This window comes from Populus alba, chromosome 1, assembly GCF_005239225.2.
Source record: "Populus alba chromosome 1, ASM523922v2, whole genome shotgun sequence".
In the NCBI taxonomy this organism is placed as follows: domain Eukaryota; kingdom Viridiplantae; phylum Streptophyta; class Magnoliopsida; order Malpighiales; family Salicaceae; genus Populus; species Populus alba.
In genome coordinates this window covers 1,001,604-1,022,862 of record NC_133284.1, presented here as the reverse complement: position 1 = coordinate 1,022,862, position 21,259 = coordinate 1,001,604, and positions in this window count along the sequence as shown.

Here is a 21,259-nt window from a genome sequence, read left to right as displayed (position 1 = left end):
ATCATTTTTATATTTATCTCTAATGTTTTCACAAGGTATTTAAATGTAAAGTGAAATATTATGTTCAATCGATTTAAATTACAATAGCACAAAGGATATTGGTGTAAGATGACATTTGTGTTTAATGATATGATAGATATAGTATTCTGAGATCTCTAACGAAAAGAATGCTAATGTTTTCAAGTTTTGAATGTTTATTTTTGTGTTTTATAAGTTTTTTAAAAAAAAAAAAAAATTAAATTAATATATTTTTGATATTTTTATGTTATTTTAATACATTGATATTAGAAATAATTTTTTAAAAATAAAAAATATTTTTTTTAATATTTTTTCAAGTAAAAACAATTTAAAAAGTTTTGAATAGCCATGGAACTGCTGAAATGCAATTTCAATGTACCTTTTAATTAAATGAGGGCTTGCTTCCAAATTAAAGGGAGGCTTGGAAGAGAAATGACGAAAAACGCTTCATTTCGAGGCTGCGATTATTGAAGTCAGAATACAAGAAATTTGCTTATTAAAATATTAAGGTTTTGACGACCATATTTTTTGCTGCAAGATCTCAATAGAGGAAAGTCTCAAGGGCAGGGTGGTATTTTAATTTTATGAAAAAATAGAGTTGAAAAAAAATGTTTGAATACAGTATCTCCTCATTATTTTTCAAATTTGCATTGGTCTTGAAAAATACTTTCTAATGCTACTCATGGTTTTTCTTTACATGTAATTTGCTATTTTTCAACTAAAAAAAATATCGAAAAAACACAGGCTCTTTTTATTTTTTTCCTTGTATTTTTTTTAACTTTAATTAGTCAAATGATAACAGGAGATTTTGACTATATTTTGATATTAATATAGTAATATTTAAAAATAATTAAAAAAATTATTATTTTTTAAAATTATTTTTAACATCAACATCTAAAATAATTTGAAAATTTTAAAAATTAAATAATTAAAAATAAATAAAATATATATATATATGTTTAAAACACAAAAATAAATAAATTTTAAATACTTTACAGCCTTTTCATTAAGGCAGGGTAGTTTTTCATGATATTTTGAAAGACACGAATGTTTGCACAGTAAAAGCATGCCTTCTACTGCACTTGTAATTTTTTTCTTTAAAAAGTTACATACCTTTATCTAGAAGACAATCAACAAAGGGCCGGCTAGATAGAGATGAGCTTGGCCCTCCCTTTTCCCATTTAATCAATGGGCTCTCAATTGTTATTTATATAATAAAATAAAATAAAAAACGGTCATTCACTCGGCGGTGCATAAGAATAACAAGAAGAAATGATGATATCTACGTTGATAATAATAAGTAACAACGCAGATAATTATAGATTTGATATTGGTACCATGGTTTTTAGATCTGGTCTGGTTTAAGACTCAAGTTTCAGGTTTTGATCGGATTGTTAAAGTCAATTTTTTTAAATTAAAACAACATCGTTTTAGTTTTTTTTTTTTAAAGTCAACAATATGCAACTGGGTTTTTGACCGAGTCAACCAGGTCGTCGTGTCAACCAGCAGGGTCATACTGAGTTTTTCATTCCCCTGTTTTTTCTTCAACCCGAACCAGTTCCAGTCTCAGGCCGAGTCTGGTTTCAAAACTATGGTGTTAACCATAATTTTTAGACTTGGCTCTGTCCAATACCAGAGTTTCGGGTTTTGACTGGGTCACCGGCTCAAAAAAAATTTAAATCAAAACGATATCGTTTTAGTTAAAAAAAAAAAAAAGGCAACCGGTTGCAGCCGGGTCTTACCAGGTCAACCCGCCGGATCACACCGAGTTTTTTCTTCTCATGTTTTTTCTTTAACTCGGCTCGGTTTCAACCTCGGATTGGCCAGGTCCCTGGACGACCCGCTAGACCAGACTGGTTTCAAAACTACAGTGTTAACCTTTAAAATAATTCTGAAATATTTTTTTTTTTAATACAGTATTTATCTTTTTCGTGTTCCCAACAACGACAAAAAAAAATATTGTAATGAAACATTTGGTTCATGCATTCTTAATTCTCAATACAGTGTATTCACTTTTTTTTTATTTAATTAAATCCCTTGCAAGATTGTTTCTTAACTTGGTATCTCCATCTAATTTATATTAAATGTATCATTAATGACTATTGACACGTGATAAACACATGGTTGTCTTTTTTAAGGCGGTGTCAGGAAATAAATAATAAATTAGAAGGAAGAATCACAATATTAAAAAAAGAAAGGTCCAAATAATAAAAAAAAATGTAAAGTAGCCATAATAAAAAAAAAAACAATTAAAAAAGCAAAGAAACCAAATATTAATCCGCAGGTAGAGGAAGAAGACATGACATTTGTCGCCTACCAGATACCAATCAAGCCACGTCAGCCCTGTAGGATTATCCATGTGGTAATAATTGCAATTAAATATTTAAGGAAAAAAAAATCGGCAGAGCGTACGTGAGCATAACCTCCTGGTGTGAACTTGTAGAATACAAGATGGACGATTATCTGGTCAATAATCAACCCGCACTATAACCTTCTCGTATTTTTATTAATACAATATTATTTTGTTTTTTTATCAACTCGATGGAGTTTGAATAAAGTCTAATTAGATGAATTGAATTATTAAAAATTTACTGTTTTATAAAAAATCGATCGAGTTTCCACGTCAGCTTATTCAGATTTTGATCGACAAGGGTGCGATCGTGGTGAAAGGATCCAACTCGTGGTGGCCGGTGGGCACCGTAACGAGTAGCAGAAGGTTGAAGATTGACACGTTGAAGAGTCGTTTCTTGAGATAGTCCACGGACCATGGCTAAGGAAACTGGCCTGGTGTGTACGTAGATGCAGGTCTTTTCCTCCTGCTGTTTCTACAGAGGTCTTGACATATTTTTCTAGACTCTTCTACGTAGTTTCTATCTAGGACTTATTTTTTAAAGTATACACACACAAACACACACACACACACACACGGCATGTGCTCGCTCGTTTAAACTTTAAAGTGGAGTGCTCAATCTTTCACTGCGTATTGATACTTGTCAAATATATATAGATTTAATTTGTTTCTTTTTTTTAAAAAAAAAAGAAGATAAAATTACGATACCATGGCTGGAATACTAGAAAAAATGTTTTGAGGTTTTCTGTTCACTGAATTTTTGCATGAGTTATCTATATCATCTGTGAAGAAGAGTGGATGCAATTGATTTTACATGTAACATGTGAAGAACGCTGTAGAAAAACATGGCTTGCGTTGCAATGGATATAGGGTGATTTGTAGTTGTTATTTACCATGGTGTATTTGGCATCTTTTCAAAAATAATTTCATTATAAAATACATTAAAATGGTTTTTTATATATTTTTTTACATCAAAATGTCAAAATTGTAAAAAAAAACTGATAAAAATACATAATTTTAATATTTTTTTAAGACAGGCATACTTTTAAAATATACCTACAACCAAGAGATAATATATTTCTAAACGAGTTTATTATATTTGTGCTGGCAAGTATGATTGAAGAACTCTGGACTTGATTCTACATGAAATATCTGTTTGATATTGCTGGCATAAATTTTTTTAAAAATATTTTTAAATTAAAAATATATATTATTTTTTTGAATTTGTTTTTTATTTTTTATTTTTTACAACCAGTAAGTAAAAATCATAAAAAAATAACATGTAAAAACATTAATTTAATACTTTTTAAACAAAACAAATAAGAAAACATAAACTACCATAGTGCCAAACGACCGGTACAACTTTTATTATATACTAGCCATGATAATGCTGCGGGTGTTAAAATTTGTAATTTTTTTTTTTTGCACATGTTATATAAATACTATGCATCTCCCAAATTTATTGTGGGTTGGAGCAGTGCATTTTTAAAAAAACTTTTACTTTGATCCTCAAATTTTTATTTTGCTTGATTTGATTTAGAACTCAAATAGCGTAATTGTAAGTTATAAATTATGTAAAACAATAAATATTAAATGTTTTTAAAGATAAATCAGAAAGAGAATAAAGAACTGAGAATGTGAGTTCATAAAGAAAGCAAAGTAATTAGAAGTAGGACCTTTTCAGGTGATGAAATGGAGAGGTGCTGCTTCTTTGAAAGTTGGGTGCATTCATTCTTTGTAGAGATGTTCCTTTGATGAGTCTGCAGAATCTTTCAAGTGTCTTGGCTGGGGAAGTTGGGTGCTGAATGGTATATTGAAAGGAAGCACGTAAGGAATGGCAAGTGTAAACAATATGAATGAAAGGGAAAGCAATTTATTTATTAGTAGAAGAAGTGTAAACAATTTATTGAGGTTTCTTTATTGTTGTTGCTTTTTGATGAAACCTAAATCTTATATCAAGAGGGAAAATAAAGAACTTTCCTAATGAATGTAGATGAATTATGAGATAGTGGTGTGTGGCAGGTCAATATCTTGAAACCAAAAAGGTAAGAATAAAATGATATAGTTGAAAAGGATTCAACGGAATGCTATCAACATACTCTCTGTTGATACCAAAATTTTGTGTCCAAAATAATTGTTCAACATGATAAGGGGGTTGTGTTTAGATCTTTGCATTGGGAAATAAGAAAAAGATTTATGATGGCTGAAGCACACCGCAGGATGATAAATTGCTGGTACAATACATGAATTATTTGTTATGTGTAGGGAAGCAAAACAAACATGTCGTATGGCTCAGCATCACTGAAGGTTAGTGCTCTTTTTGACTGGCGATGGTAGCTGTGATGGAACGTGTCTTTTTGTGGAGAGGCGTGCTGCTGTGAAGCTGGAGTGTGAATTTGAGATTGATCTACATTCAAGGGATCTGTAAGGTTAGGTGAAAAACGGAACTTCCAGTAGTAGAGGTTATTGAGGCTGTTGTGCCAACATTTTTAATGGGGCTAGCTGGGCTGACAGATGCTTCAGTTGGAATGTCATCGAAGATGTTGCAAATATATATGTCACATCTGCTGAGAATAGATTTGTATGCTCCAAATCGAAGCTGAAATATTTTTGTTTTGTTTAATTTCTCAATCATTTGAGGTGGAACAATAAATGGGTCAGTGAATTTTTTGTCGAACACCAAATGATGAGCTGAAGCATTGAAAAAATACTCAGTTGTCTTGCCAGAGAGAAGAAAGTTGGTGACATCTTGACCATCGCTGACGATGCAATTAATTCTAAACCTAAAAGATATGAAAAAGAGCTTCGGTTAATAACGCAATAAAAGCATGGGTCAATAAATGTATCAGCTGAAAACGCAAGGATGTTTTGGTATGCATATTAGTCGAACCATGGGATTGGTGCAGAGGTTGGATAGTCATGCTCCATGCATCGTAAATTATTAGGGAGTCCAGAGAGTGGCTTGTTGCAATCTGGACAGCTTTGACACCACCATCCTTTGAAGAGATCATAATCAACTATGAAAGCTTTACATGTAAATCTTTCATTCTGCAAGTGTCAATTAAGGTAGAAAGTCATACAATTTTTTTCATAAAAATGAAGGTGATGCAGTCTTGGTGATTGTTAACAGTAGTGTAATTATAACAATAGGATTTAGCTGTAATATTTGGAAATTGAATGAATAGAAACGGGTTGCCAAAACAATAACGAAGAAAGCTTGTCCTCGCAGCAGAGTCCTGAGAAGAAGCTTTTCCCGCTTTTTTCCTAAGCAATAAATCAACAATATGCGGCAACCAGCTAATTTGCAAATGCAAGATGGCACTAAGTGATTTATAAGCAAATTTTCTCGTAGAAATAATTGAATAGTTTTGTTTTGTTTGCAATAAGTAATATTTAAAAATTACATAATAGATACCTTGTGTTCGAATGGGTCCATAGAGAGGATCTCTCTTATTGTTCTTCTATTTTCATTTATTTGAGCTTGTAATGACAGAACAGCTCCCGATGATGGAGGCAACTGGTGCAAGTCAACCGACATTTGAGCATAGCTACGTAAAGATAAAGAAAAAGGTGTTGAGAATTAATTTAAACATCAATATGTAAATTGGATTTTAACAAATGTAAAAGGTTTGAAGAATATAGAAATTTACTAATGTTTGTATGCTAATAACTCTGGTATGTTCGGGTTAAAATACCAAAGTGAAGCTGCGGTGCCAATTAGATTTGCAGATCCTAAAAAAAATGTAATAAATACATATTTACTGGTGTATATTTAATGTTAAGAGGTTATGAAATCTGAACTGAAAAGTTAATAAAATTGAATGATGGCAGCCTTGATCATAAAAGCAAGAATACCTCTAAATTCAGAGACACGAAAACCAGCAAAAGCAACGATAACTGGAGAATCCTGTTCTGTCAAAGAAGTGTCGTCAAAACTTCGAGCAATGTCACCCCATAAAGTAATACAAAGCTCCTCGCCTCTAAATAAAATAAAAGTATATTACACTAATGCCAGAAGGAATTCAATATAATAAATAATGTTAAATTATTATTAACCGTATATTTTCAATGATGAACTCTCTTTTGTCTTCAAGTGTTTGCCCACGAACCAAAATTTTTTCAATTGGTTGTATTCCTTTCAGCCTACCAAGAACATCTATATAAATAATTGAATAATTGTGTTAGTGTAATAAAAAAACTACATATGATACAGTTGGGTACATAAGGTTAAGAATGAAGAATACCTGTGAGAAGTCTTGATCCTTTTTCTTTGTTAAGGACATGTGCGAAATCTGTGAAATTAAAGTAATATCGTGGAATCGAAAGTGGGAGAGAATTGAGGCGATTGACCTTGGTGTCAGATTTAAGATCAATAACAGCTTCATGACCAACAACAACATTCATGTATCGATTTTCAAAGGTGTAGAAGTTTTTTACTTCATAATATTCACCTTCAGTAATGATTGAAGAAAAATGTGCAACATCTCTATATTTGGTTGATCCTTGTATTGCACCACCCTTGTTTATCAAAATAAGGTAAATAATTGGTGTCGATGCATAATGGCAAGGTTAAAATATGCAAAATGATGGATGAGGAGAAAAAGTAATCTTGAGCATGGTAAAAATATAGCGTCTGGTTTTGAGGTCTGATTTATAAAATCATTTTTTCATATAATATTAGAAAAAACTTAAGATGTTTTTCGTATTGCACTATGTTCTATCTGTAAATCTAGTTGAATGGCTTAGTTGCATAATTGTAGTCCCATAAGAATTTCAAACTATTATTGTTAATGAATGAATCATTCTTAGCATCTGTACATAGGTACGGTTAGTTTATTAAGTTTGAAAAGACTATAGAAATAATAAAAGTATTTGTGTGGCGATAAAAAAATGGAGCAAACTTGGCAGTAAATTATATAAGTATTTGAAAATAAGGATGGTCAGGCATTGATTATATTTCTATTTTACAACAATTTGATACCTCCATTGCTCTTAGAAGTTATGGCTGAAAAAGAAAAGAATGCAAGCAGAGGCAAGAATTTGAACAAAACAATAATAAAGTCATATTAGTAGATATGTTCCATACCTCACGATCAACAAACAAACAATTGAAGTTTGTTGCTTGTTCATTTTGTTTTGGAATCCAAACACGACATACCCGAGCTCGGACTAAAGGGTAAAAAACATATTTTTTAATGTTGTGCAAATGAATAGCCATTACTCTGCATAAAAACAAAAGCAAGTAAAAATTGAACAAATAAGTTAATAATTAAACATGAGATTAAAATATAAAGACAACAGTAGATCCAAATTGAATTTAAATCTGAAAATATAAATATAATATGGCAGAAAAGTGTCATCATAAAACCTTAAATCCTATTTATTTGCATGAAATGTTATTCAGATTATTAATACATGTGTATTGCAATTGATTATTTCTATACATGTATGGCAGAGTTGAAATTAGTATATGAAACAAATTAATGGTTAGGAACAACAAAAATCAAGAATTAGTTTAATAGATGTTTCATATTGTGTTTTGAAATGATTTGTATAGCCACGCATTATAAAAAGTGGTAGCATTTCTCGTATAAACATGTTAAAATATTGGAGAAAAGCTTGGTTCAAATTTTATATTTGCAGTCGAATTATGACCTTAATCAATCTGAAATCAAGTTGGTTTCAATAACAAATTTATATGCATGCTGTATAGAAATATAAATAAATTTGTTGAGATATTTTAGAGGTGTAGATAAAATTATTACTTAAATCTTGAAAAAATCAATTATAATATTTCTGTTTGGATTAGCGTGTCACATAGATATCAGTTGATATCAAAATTAAACTCAAAACAATAAAAAAATGTATTATTTTTATATATTTTGGAGTATAATTTCTACCATGTTAAATGAGATTTTCGAAGTCCTGGGTGTTTGACCAGTGTGGTTAATTTGAGTCCGCTGTGGGTGAAAAAATTAGCTTCCTGGCTATGCGAGAAATCGAACATGCAACAGGTACTCTTTCGGCGCCTCCAAGTGACAACCTTTCCAGCCATTACATTTTTTTGACAGAAAATAACATCAGACGACTTTGCTCCTCCATTCGCAGACGTTAACGGGAACACAAAACTGCTCTTTAATCAAACCCACTCTCTTAATTTCCTGCTACCCTCTACACTTCTAACTTCCTTGGCAAAGTGAAGAAAGAGTTCCAATCCTGGGAAGGAATTTTTATCCGCAAGGATGGATGATCCATTCAGGATAATCTAGAAGAAGCTTGTAATGATAGGAATACTCTGGAAAGTTAACTTTCAGGGTGTTCCTCAATTGACTTTTTGGAGCAATAGGAGGTTTGATTTTTGGTTACGATCTTGGTATTTCAAGTGTTTAATAATGTAACAAAAAATGAACAATGATTTGCACTGGTTTTTGTTTGTGTTTATTGTGAATGAATAATTAATTGTAGGAATTCGAGGTTAGCTGATAAGAGGATCGAAGATTGGAATTAGGCTTTTTTCTTTAGTCTTGTGCTGACTTACAATCCACATTTTGTTGATGAGATGTTAATTAAATGTAAGTTACTGTGCTGAGAGTTTTTTTTTTTTTTTTTTGCAGCCATCTAGTTGTGTGTAGTGATAGAGAAAATTGAAGAATCCAATCATCCATAGTTTGATTGCTCTGTTATCTCTGTTTTTTGCTATTGCTGTGTTTATTATTTGCTTGCCTTATATCTGAACATAGTATCCAAAGGACTATAACACTCACCTGATCAGATAGTTGTATGAAGTGCAGCTATGGTGTTATGTTCTAGCAATATTGTAGCTCTCAAGTTCTTGCTGGGACTGCAATCAACATACGGATGATGTATTTTTTATCAGTCAGTATTTTTGCAATTTTATATTGTGAAGAAAAGCCTGTCCTTTATCTTGTTGCACTTTTTGTTTTTTATTTGTACTTATCTCTTGCTGCATTATTGTCATTCTTGTATTTGAACATAGAAGGATGCACATTTATATATATGATAATTTTTTACTGGATATTTAAATTTTATTGAGGTCTATTTTAAACTAATATTCTGATTCAATTAATTGCACAAAATTTTGAATATATGTGGTAATTGCAGGATGTTGCTGTGAAAATTCTCATGGAGCAAGATTTTCATGCTGAATGCTTTAAGGAATTTCTGAGGGACGTTCGTTTTGTCTAGAATTGATTGTGATGTGCAGTAAGCTCAAGAATTTTTTTGAAACATCACTATTGATGTTTCTTGGAACTGTCGCTTATGAAGTTTTGTTTTGACAAAATAATTATCATTTTTATAAAAAAAAATATCGAACACAAATATCATAATTAGAATGTTAAGATTTTAGAAAAAAATGCTAAGAGTTATAAGAAAAAGTGGAGAAACAGAGAAGCGAAATTGCATAACACAGCAGTGAAAAATAAGTTTACAGCAGCTGTTGAATATAGAAAAGCAGAGAAGTCACGGTGTGGTGTGGGATAAAAAGTTATTTAATGATTTGTGCACAGAACACACAGAACTTACGGCGAAGAACTCACGTTATAAAGAAAGGAATATGCAGAGAACCCACAGAGTTTTGTTTTGCAAAAATCACCTGGCAAAAACCACTATGACTATATATATATATATATATATATATATATACACACACACACAATATGACGTTATTTAATTTAAACTTATTTCTAAAAAACAATGCGGGATCTTGCGTTACAAAGCATGAGATTGAAGATGAGTGATAAACAAATTATAACAACAGCAAGATGAAGAGTTGAGGATTCAATGATAACTAATTATGAATATATTTGCACGGGGAAAAACGAACGATATGCTCTTTATGTAAACAAAACAGCAAATCATCAAAACGGAAAGGCAAGCATGTGTGTATAATGATGGGAACGTCATATTTATTTAATGCACTATTAAGAAGACTGCCTGACTTCATTTTATTTAAATGGAACCTGAAGGTATTCAATGCATTATTAAAAAGAGTGGCTGGTTTGATCTTGTCTAAATGAAACCTGAAGATGTTTAAGTGTATTGTCTATTTGGATGCGTTTTTAACAGTTTTAAAGGTGATGAGATGTTAGATAATTCATTATTCACTTCAACTCTATAAATTTTACAGAAGGAAAAGAAGAGGTAATTACAGAGAAAGAAAAAACGACAGCATAATTTCTCAAAGTATCTAAGACATTCCTATACATAAAATAGAAAGAATTGTGTTGAAAGAAATATGGTTTTATATCAAAACAGAAAGAAATAACCCTCACTGATTAAGTGGTCTTTTAGACTAATTTTTTCAACATTTTGTGTGGGCTTTTATTACATGAAAAAAGAACAAAAAACGTTTACTCATTCAATTTTTTTGGTAACATAAAGACTGTGAAAAGGGAAAGAAATTTAAGACACATGAAATCTTTTTATTTGGTCGGAAAGGCAAGAGAATGGAAGTATCAGCTAAAAGCCCTCAAAAAAGAAATAAAAGCTATTTCGCAACTCAAAGTCATCAAAACATGGGAAAAGAAGAAGTGGCAGAAATCAACTACCAAGTAAAGGTTTCAAAGGGCTCAAATATATAAATAAAATTTTAAGAGAATTCATTGTAGACCTTGGACTTTAAATAGAATGAAAGAAAAGAACAACAATCAAATTCTGTATAAACACAGACATCGCATGTCAAAGTGAGTCTGCTAAATCATAACAATGAGAAAACACAACCTCTGGAACAACAGATGAGAAAATAAGAAAATTACTATACAGTGGGTAGACGATGCCACCTACATTACTTAGTCTGTGAATTGAGCGCTCCACAATCAAAGAAACAACTACAAAGATTGTCAGCACAGTTGCAACTGACCATGTTGAAGTTAAGGCCAAGGATCTCATTTCTTTGGTATCTCCTTCCATTCTAAGGAATGCTACTCAGAGACACGCGAACCTATGTTTTAAATCTTCAAGCCCCCACAGCCTCTCTCTCTGTTAATTTTAAACCAACAACAGCAAGCAACCAAATTTTTTGCCTGGAAAGCAAAAAGTTTCTTCAAAGCCAAAAAAAAAACACAACTTCAACTCCAGATTCCTCCTATAATCAATTAATCATACAAATACAAATTGTACAAATACGAACATTAAAATCCTAAATTTTGATCCCCTTAGTTTTCCAACTCCAGAAGCATTCATGTACCAGGGCCAAGTTCACAGATTAGTTGTATAAAGAAACAGATCACTAAAAATATCGTAAATGTGGAAAGGGGATACGTCCCAAAACCTGAAACCTCTCTTACAATTGACTCCAAACTTTGAATTCTCTACAGAATCGTGAAAAAATCAAAGTTCCTTCTTTTACCAATTTGCCTAGAGAAAAGGCCAAAAGTCCACCAGTGGTGAGTGACGTTTTCTGAGTTCCATACCACAGTTCGATTCAGGTACCCAGAACCTCTCTCCTTAGAAAGTTTGTATTTTTCTCTCTCAAAAAAAATAATTCCTTGTGGAAAAGCTCACTTCTTTACGTGGTACATGTAAATGGGGCTGGTTACTTTATTGTCTGGGCTAGTACATTTTGACCAGACAGGAGAAAAAATAAAATCCAGCTTAGAAACAACTATAGAAGGTTTAGTTGGTTTTTCCATACTATAGTCCGTGAAATTACAAAGGAGAAGACGGGTTTGTTTTTGTTAATGCGGTGAATATTATTTTTTCACCAAATATATGTAACCAATTGTTAATAATTATCAGAAATTAATAATTAACGAAATGGCTATTTCCTTTGGCAAAGCAGATTGCAAGCAACATGTAATTAATTACTCATGTATTCTGCAGGGTTTTTTTATTTTTACAGTATTCATGCATGATTTCTGTGGAAAAGCAAGAAGAGAAGAAGCTACCTGGCGTAGGGGAGGTGCTTGCTGCTATTGCTGGTCTGTCGTGAGGATGGTGGTCCACGGTAGAGCTGCTGGTGATCCACTCCAGCTACTGGAGAAGGCAGAAAAACAACGGTGGATTTTGATTGCTAGTGTGGCTTTCAGCTGGGGAAGAGTAGAGGTGACAATGTGTTCAAATATTAGAAAATGCCTAATGAAATAAAAAAAACAGCCATGCACAATATGCAGACAGCAAGATGAGCAGAGTTAAAAAACATGAACAAACAAAAACTCAACTTCAAGCAGGCTTTTTGCATCGGCAGAGCTTATGAAAATGCACTTGGAGACTAATTAGTGGAATTAAATGATCTCAGATTGAGCGGAATTGCAAAACGGAGAAATGGAGCACCAAATATATGTAACCAATTGTTAATAATTATCAGAAAAGAATAATTAACGAAATGGCCATTTCCTTTGGCAAAGCAGATTGCAAGCAACAGGTAATTAATTACTCATGTATTCTGCAGTGGGTGAGAACACGTCCGCAAAGAACCAACTCCCTCACCAGGTTTTCAGCGTCTCAATTGACACCAATCCACGAAGTGGCTCCGAGTGGTTTGATGATGATGGCCGCCCCAAACGAACTGGTAACTTTACTCTTCTTTATTTAATATTCTGGACAACTCTGAAAGAAGAAGAAAAAATATTAGCCATATGGTCGTGTTTTTTATCCTAAGTCCACACAGTTCGAATATTTTATAATCTTAAGTTCTGTGCAATGGAATGCAGATATTTATTCAAACTGGATATCCTCTTGATCTACCTTCTGGGAGCTTAGGAAGTTACTGCATCTATGAATATCACATGGTACAGCACCTTAATGAACTTTCCATATTTTTCCTCTTTCATTCTCTGAGCTTAATGACATTAATGCATCCAAAACTATTTATTTCATTATGGTATTTCAAGCGAAGTTGCGGCTTCATTCCAGTCTTGCAGTTTTTTTTTAACCACTAAATGCTAGCAAGTTAACTTGTGGCATTATTTTCTTCAACTTGGTGAAGCGAGGAACACGTGATTGCTGACCCCAGTCACAGCATCATTTTTTTTTTTTTTGGAGGGGGGAGGGGGGATGCAAGTAACTGGACTACGGACATGAGTTTCTTTCTAGGGAGTGTGTGGAACTCTGAATTTGTAGGCTGATGCTGTTATGACTTTATATTGCTACCTTGCTTTTGATATTAGAGGAACTTTCTTGGTTTTCATGGAGTTAATATGGTCATAACTTGTTCACATGTCGAATATTTTCTGTCACAGCCTTGCTCGATGGGGTTTGCCACTGGTGGAAAAACATTCTTTCTATGGGGTGGTTGCATGATGGCAAGTGGCTTCTACTACCTTCTTAAGACTCTGTACAGAAGATTGAATTCATTTTGATTAGTCTAGATTTTTCTTTTCAGATGCATGCTGATGATTTTAGGAATGACTGTTGTGGTGTGGTATCTGGTCTTCGAGATGGTGGATATTCAGATGATATGACTCTTGCAGCTTTAGCAGGTAATGAACTATTTTTCTTTGAAGACAGTTGTTTTGGACTTAAAATCAGCTTCTCTCAGTCTCCATTTCAAAACTTTATCCTATGGGCTATTGGTCAGCTTGGATGGATTACTGGACCAGCTGTGATGCTTTTGTTCTTGCTCGTTACTTACTATACTACGACTCTGCTATAGAGGTCGGAGCTGAGAGATGCATGATTCGCCTGGATAAGCAAGAAGAGAAGAAGCTACCTGGCCTGGGGGAGGTGCTTGCTGCTGTTGCTGGTCTGTCGTGAGGATGGTGGTGCACGGTGGAGCTGCTGGTGATCCACTGCAGCCACTGGAGAAGGCAGAAAACCAACGGTGGATGTTAATTGCTGGTGTGGTTTTTGGCTGGGGAAGAGGAGAGGTGACAATGTGTTCAAATATTATAAGAGGTGGGAGCTGAGAGAATTGCCTCGCTAAAAACACCACTCCAAAACAGCACCATCCCATGGGATAAAAGAATTAGAATTCTCTACCAAGCACGTACACTAACCAGAACAGAAATGCCAACCAAAACTGAACAGGAAACAATGAAAACCGAACAGCATGCATGTATAATGATGCCAACACCACATTTATCTAAGGCACCACCAAAAAGATTGGTCAGCTTTATTTTATCTAAATAAACCTGAAAGCATTTAATGCAGCATTAAAAAGACTGGTTGACTTGACATTCTCTAAATGGAACCTTAAGACGTGTAACGTGTAAGTTTATTGCCTCTTCCTTTTAATTATTTCAAAGGTGATAAGATGTCAGACAATTCAGTAATTCCTTGAACCTTATAAACTCCACAGGAGAAAAAGAATACCGAATAAGAGAGAGAGAAAAAAACAACAGCCTGATTTTTCAAAGCATTTAAGACACTGTAATCATGATATCGTTTCTTTCAAACTTGTTCAGTGGTAATATATTTTGTGGGAAAGCGAGCAAGACATTCAACTGTAGAGACAATATATGTTTTGGCGGAGAAAACCGTGGGGAAAGCTACAGTACTTTCCCCACGCGTTTTAGAGTTCTTTAATAAAGTTAAAAGACATTAGCCTATTATTGTAGTTAAAACACTATGCACTCTCCCACAATTTATTGTGGGTTCTAGCAATGCATTTTTTGAAAATTTTTACTTTGATCCTCAAATTTTTATTTAGCTTGATTTAACCCTTTAGAGCCCAAATTAGCATCCGGTTGTGTATTTTTTGTAGGAGAGGGGATTGAATTGAAAGCTAAAGGACTGAGGTGAAAATCTCGGGCAATATAGAGGGACAGGTTGAAAGTTTCATTGAAACATTCATTTTAATCCTTCATATTTTTTAGGTATAAGGTAACTAGTCCCTTGAATTTCAAGACATATTATGGTACCTAACTTTATTTTCCTTTATTTTGTTTTATTTTTTTTTTGTTAAGAGGAGAGGGAAGGAGTTATTGGATTTTGGCTTCGAGAAAGAAAGTGGTCGCTAAAGAAGATTCCAGTTATCAACATGGTTGATTTTTGTGTCAAAATGTTCAACATGATAAGGGGGTTGTGTTTAGATTTTTTTAAAAAAAAAAACCTTGAAAACACCTAAAACAACATACATGAGCTTAGGAAAAAATTTTGTTTCGGGTGGATTTCATATTTTAGGACGATTTTATTGGTTTTTTTTATGGCTATGGATTGATTTAACAAGGTCTTTGAGGTGTTTTAAGTCAAAATGGGTTAAAAATGAGATTTTTAGGTGAAAAACAATGGACCCCATTTTCCTAATTACCATAGTAGCCAAATTCTAGGTTCGAGTAGAAGATGCGTCAATTTTTTTTTTTTTTGAAATAGTCAACCATCCTGTTACACTTAAAAAAATGTATGTGCTTGGGCCTAGTATTGCAAGCCCACATGCAGGCTATTGCTTTACTAGGACTAGCTACCCGAGCCTGTAAGCACGTACATGGTTCTTTTTTATATTTTTTCAGTTTTTTAAAAAATAATGCATTATTTGTGTATATTTTTTCAAAAAAAAAAATTGGTTTATGTTTTAATTAGATCATGGTTACTTTTAAATGATATCGGGTGTGTTCAGTTCTTGGAGAGGTAGGTGTAATTCAATTGTGGTTTTTTTTCTTAATTTTATATAGATTCTTTTTTTAAATATTGATTTTTTATAAGATTTTCCATATATGTAGCCTTGCATTGTTTTTTATTAATTATTCTTCAATAATTTTTATGTGTTATATGTAGTCTTGCATTGTTTTTTTTTTACAACTATTGTTAAATATATTTTGTGTATGTATTGGTTTCTATTATAGATTTTATGTGTTTTTCTATTGCAAATTTATTTTGAAAGAAGAATTCATTAACCATGATCAGGTAAATTACCCATGTTGCGATATGGGATATCTTGATCTTCATTTTTTGCTTGGTTTTCTCAATTTCATTTTTGTTTATTGATGATGATTTTTTTTATTACTTTATACAATGGTTATTGGGTTGTTTAACTAGAAGCGTGTATAAATTTTTCGATTTACATCTAGGAGTTTTTTTTTTTTGCTATATATATATATATATATATATATATATATATGCACAATTTGTCAAGGAAAGTTTAGGTTTTAGATACTCTTAGGTTCTTTTTTTTTTTTTTTATCTAGGAAAAATTTTACCTTTTTAAGACGAGTGTTTGAAGTATATACCATGTTAGACATTGAGTCAGGACATATAAATGAGTACATAAAATATTTTTCTAGACATTTAACTAATTTGTTCAAGTTCTTGTAATGACAAAGAGTTAACAAACATTTGTTACTTTTTACTTACTAATAAATGTCAGGACTTCACTTATCACTTAAAAATTGGACTTTCATGTTTTTTTTGTTTATCGTGTCATTTTTTTGTTCTAGGTTGCTTAAATAATGCCAATGTTCCTTTACATTTTAAACAAGTGTTTTGCAAGTTACTTATAGGTTGCTTGAAAGCAAATCATATACGTTTTAATGATACTGATTGCATGCTTAAAAATCAATTTTTATATTTTAATTGTCTCACAATTAAAAGCAGCGTGTATTTTTTAAAATAGCCCATGTTAACATGTGTATAACCTATCTAATATTGTAGCTAGATCAAGAATTGGTTGGGAAAGAGGTCCTCGGAAACGTGTATGCCTGTGGGATTTAAATGATGCATCATGTAATAAATATAATTAACCAGAACATACAATTTGTGTGTTGATGTTTCGATGCAGTTGCACAAGTGGCTTTGAGTCTTTTACTGTATGGATGAAGGATAGGGTAAAATCCCCTCGGAAGCATAGTTTTAAGACCCGGCCCGGTGGTCGACCCAGTCCAAGGCCCGGGTTCCGGGTTTTGACCGGGTCACCGGGTAAAAAAAAATTTAATTTTTTTTAAAAAAAATCAAAACGACGTCGTTTTAGCAAAAAAAAAACAAAAAAAAAATAAAAGTCAACGGGTTTGGGGCTGGATGTTGACCGGGTCTTGCCGGGTCCCGGGTCGACCGGGTCTGGCCGGGCCAATTCCCAAACGGGTTTTGGCCTTCACCCGGACCGGTCCCATGCCCGGGTCGTCCCGCCGGGCCGGTCCGGGTTTTAAAACTATGCTCGGGAGGATTACAAAGGACCTGCCTTTCCATGACATTTTCTGGTCATTATAAATCATTGCTGGAGAAATAAAATTTTCACAGCTCTCCGTTTTTCTTCCAGTGATTGTAACATGACTAGACGTTTCATTTTTAAATCTAGAAATATAAATGAATTTAATAGATTTATATATATTAGCTTCAATATTTAAATCTAAAAAAATAAAAAACAAATGTGGTTGCCACTTGCCAGTCAAGGAAAGAGAAACAATACCCCACTCGTGAGGTCACAGTAGCAAGCATGGTTCGCAGTTCGCAGTATGGTTACTCAAGTTCCAATTTGTTTTTATATTTTAAAAGAATTTAAATTTTTTTTTTAAATTTTTTTTTTTATTTTCATATTATTTAATATATTAATATCAAAAATAATTTTTAAAAGTAATAAAAACACTTTATTTTAATATATTTTCAAATAAAAAAATATTTTAAAAAATAATCACTATTATTTTTTTAAAAAACTATGATTATTCTGAAGTTCATTTCTCGTAGACGTTTCCCTCCTTTCCAAGAATAAAAGGGAAAGTTTCCCTCCAGCCTCCAATTACCACCCGCCTTTTCCATCCAAATATTTTTCTTTTTGTTTTTTCCTACAAGCAGAGAGGGAAATCATAAGTAAGTATATTTTTAATGAGTCATGCATTTTTCTTTTCTTTTTTTTTTTTTTATTTACGTGGGTGTCCGGGTTAGTTTACGCGCATCACGACTAATCTCACGGCTCATTAAACATCCTGCAAACCCAGTGAGCATGTAAGGCACCGTGGGGGTAACAGGCGTGCACAGTGAGATTTGAACCCCGGTACAGAGAAAGGGAACAAACCCTTTCAACCGCTAGGCCAAGACCTCAAGTGCAATGAGTCATGCATTTTATCATGCTAAGTGAGTGGCTATAATATTTTATTAGTTACATTTTAAATCTATTTAATTTTAAGGGGTGTAATTTAACTTATCAGACTTTAAGTTTGTTTTTTAAAAATCATTTGTTTGAGTCCTGCAAATATGAGGATTACTGAAAATTTATATAGTTATTAATTTCATAACCCGTAGGATTAATCGAGTTACGCATAAACTGACATAGACACCTACATTGATAAAAAAAAAAAAAAAAAACTTTCTTCCATCTACTTTCAAGTGTCAATAGCATCCATGCATCTTCAATATTGATCCCGTCAATTCAAATAAAAATTTTATATCCACCTGAAGTGTATGTTTCGTAATATGATGTTTGAAGTTTTGATAAAAGTTATCTTTAACTGAAAATGCATTAAAATAATTATTTTATTTTTAAAATTAATACATAAAAAAACTAAAAAACTTTATTTTTAATATTTTTTAAAATAAAAAACAAGTCAAACCATGTTATTAAATAAAACCTAGATGTTTATTCAATACAAAATCCATTTTATTTTCAAAACATCCTAGCTAAAAACCATAAAATTATTTCCTAGAAAAAATAAAATATAACAGCTAGAATATCTCCTTCCATCAATCACAACACTGCAAAACAAAATCCCTTCGCATCACAAATAAGGATGAAAAAAGTATTTGAGAGTATAATAACGGTTGTTTTTTAAAATATTTTTTTATTTAAAAATACATTAAAATAATATATATATATATATATATATATATTAAAAAATATCGTTGAAACTAGCACATTAAAAAAATAAAAAAAAACATAAAAAATAATTTTTTAAAAAATTTAAAGTTTGTTGAAACTTCGATATAACACAACCCTAAACAAGGTTACACATAATCAAAATAATTAGTTGCTATGCTCGCATGTTGCCGTGAGCTGATGTCATATTTGTGCGTTTTCATGGATTTATATATAAAAAAAAATTAAATGGAGAAACACTATTGAAATCCATTTTCTAAAAAAAAAATCAAACTACAAAACTAAATTATTAAAAAAATAAAATAGATAAATAATTAAAAAAAATCATAAAAAAAGGAAAAAAAATTCATGCAGGGAAACACTGCAGCAATCTATAGTATTTTGCAAGGAAATATACAATTGTAATTCTTAACCAACTCAATATTAAAATAATAAAATCAATAAATATAATTCTAAAAAAAATCATAAAAAATACGAAAGGAAAAAAAAAAAACTATGCAGGAAAACACTGTAGCAATCTATAGTGTTTCATGAAAAAATCTACAGTTATGATTTTGAATAGCTTAATATTAAAAATGACAAAATTGATAAAGATAATTCTGAAAAAAAATATAAACAAAAAAAATCATGTGCGGAAACACTTTAGCAATCAACGGTGTTTTAAAGCAAAAAAAAAAAAAGAAGAAGAAGGAACAAACATGTAGGGAAAAGTAAAGTTAAATTCTCAACCAGCTCAATATTATATAAAAAAAACAGCAAAAATAATTTTGTAAAAAAAAATATAATTTTTTTTAAAAAAAGAAGAAGTGAATCATGAGAAAAAAAAAAACAAACATGTATATATATAATGAAAATGAAAGGCGAGGGGAAAGTCTAAAAGGCATGAAAAAAACTACGGTACTTTCTTCATGCTTTTTAGAATAGTGTTGGTAATAAAAATAATTAAAAGACTCAATTATATGTAATTGCCAGTTTAGCTATAAAACAAATTTAACCTAACATGTTAACCCAAGATCAAGACTAGTTGAGGTAAAAAACAATAAAAAAAGAAAATAATTGACTTGCTTGATACAATAAAAAAAATATGATTAATCCATATTAGTCTTTTTTTTCTTTTTTTGGATCAAGGATGTGTTTGTTTTTTGAAAAGTGATTTTCGAGAAACTACATTTCAAACTTTCATGTGTTTATTTGTCATTAAAAAAGTTGACAAACGGAAAAAACTTTTCAGTCAAATAAAAAATTTGGCTTAAGTTTTCAAGAAAGTGTTTTTTTTTTTTTATTTTGGACGGAAAACACTTTTTGAAAGTTGTGAAAAATTTAGAAGTATCATATTATTTGCTAATTATATCAAATTTGGTCCTCAAACTTTTAATTGCCATATATATTTTATTTTGAATATTTGTTTTTTAATTTCATCCCTTAAAATTTAATTTTTATATTAACCTTGATCCTTATTTTTATAATAATTATTTGCTTTTCCCTTGTTATTTTTTAATTGAAATTTTTTATCTATCAAATTTGGTCCTCATTTTTTTTGATTGTTACTTGTTTTATTTGAAATAATTTATGAAAAGTTAACTATTATTATTTTAATTTCTTCATCTTTCAATTTTTTTTATATTTGATCTCTATTATTTTGTTTATTATTTATTTTATTTGAGATAATTTATGAAATTATATTTTTTTAAATTTTATTCCCATTCAACCTTTTAATTTGTAAGATTTGTTTCTTATTATTTTAATATACTTGAAAAAAATAAAACATTAATAAGTTATTTTTCAGCTCATTTTTATTAATATAACCAAATACTGAAAAGTGTTTTTCAAATTGTTTTTTATTACATTATAAAATATTGGAAAAATAATTTATTTTTTCAAAATTTATTTTTTTTTAAAAAATTACGTTTTAACAAACAAACAAACTTAAAACAAAATCATTTAATTTATTTTTTTGAGTTAAGATGAATCGATACTCTCGACTTGGGACTCAAATTTCGTTCTCAATCAAGTTTTAAAACCATACCTCTTAATCCCATCCAATCAAATCAGCCCCTTTAGAAAAAAAAAAATCAAATCCCTCAAATCCCTCCCAATTTTTTCGCTTCCCGCTCCCTCTTTATTTTGCCTTCTTTTTTAATTCGTGTTCAAAGTTCACCCCGCCCACTCCTCTCTCTCTCCAAACCAAACCC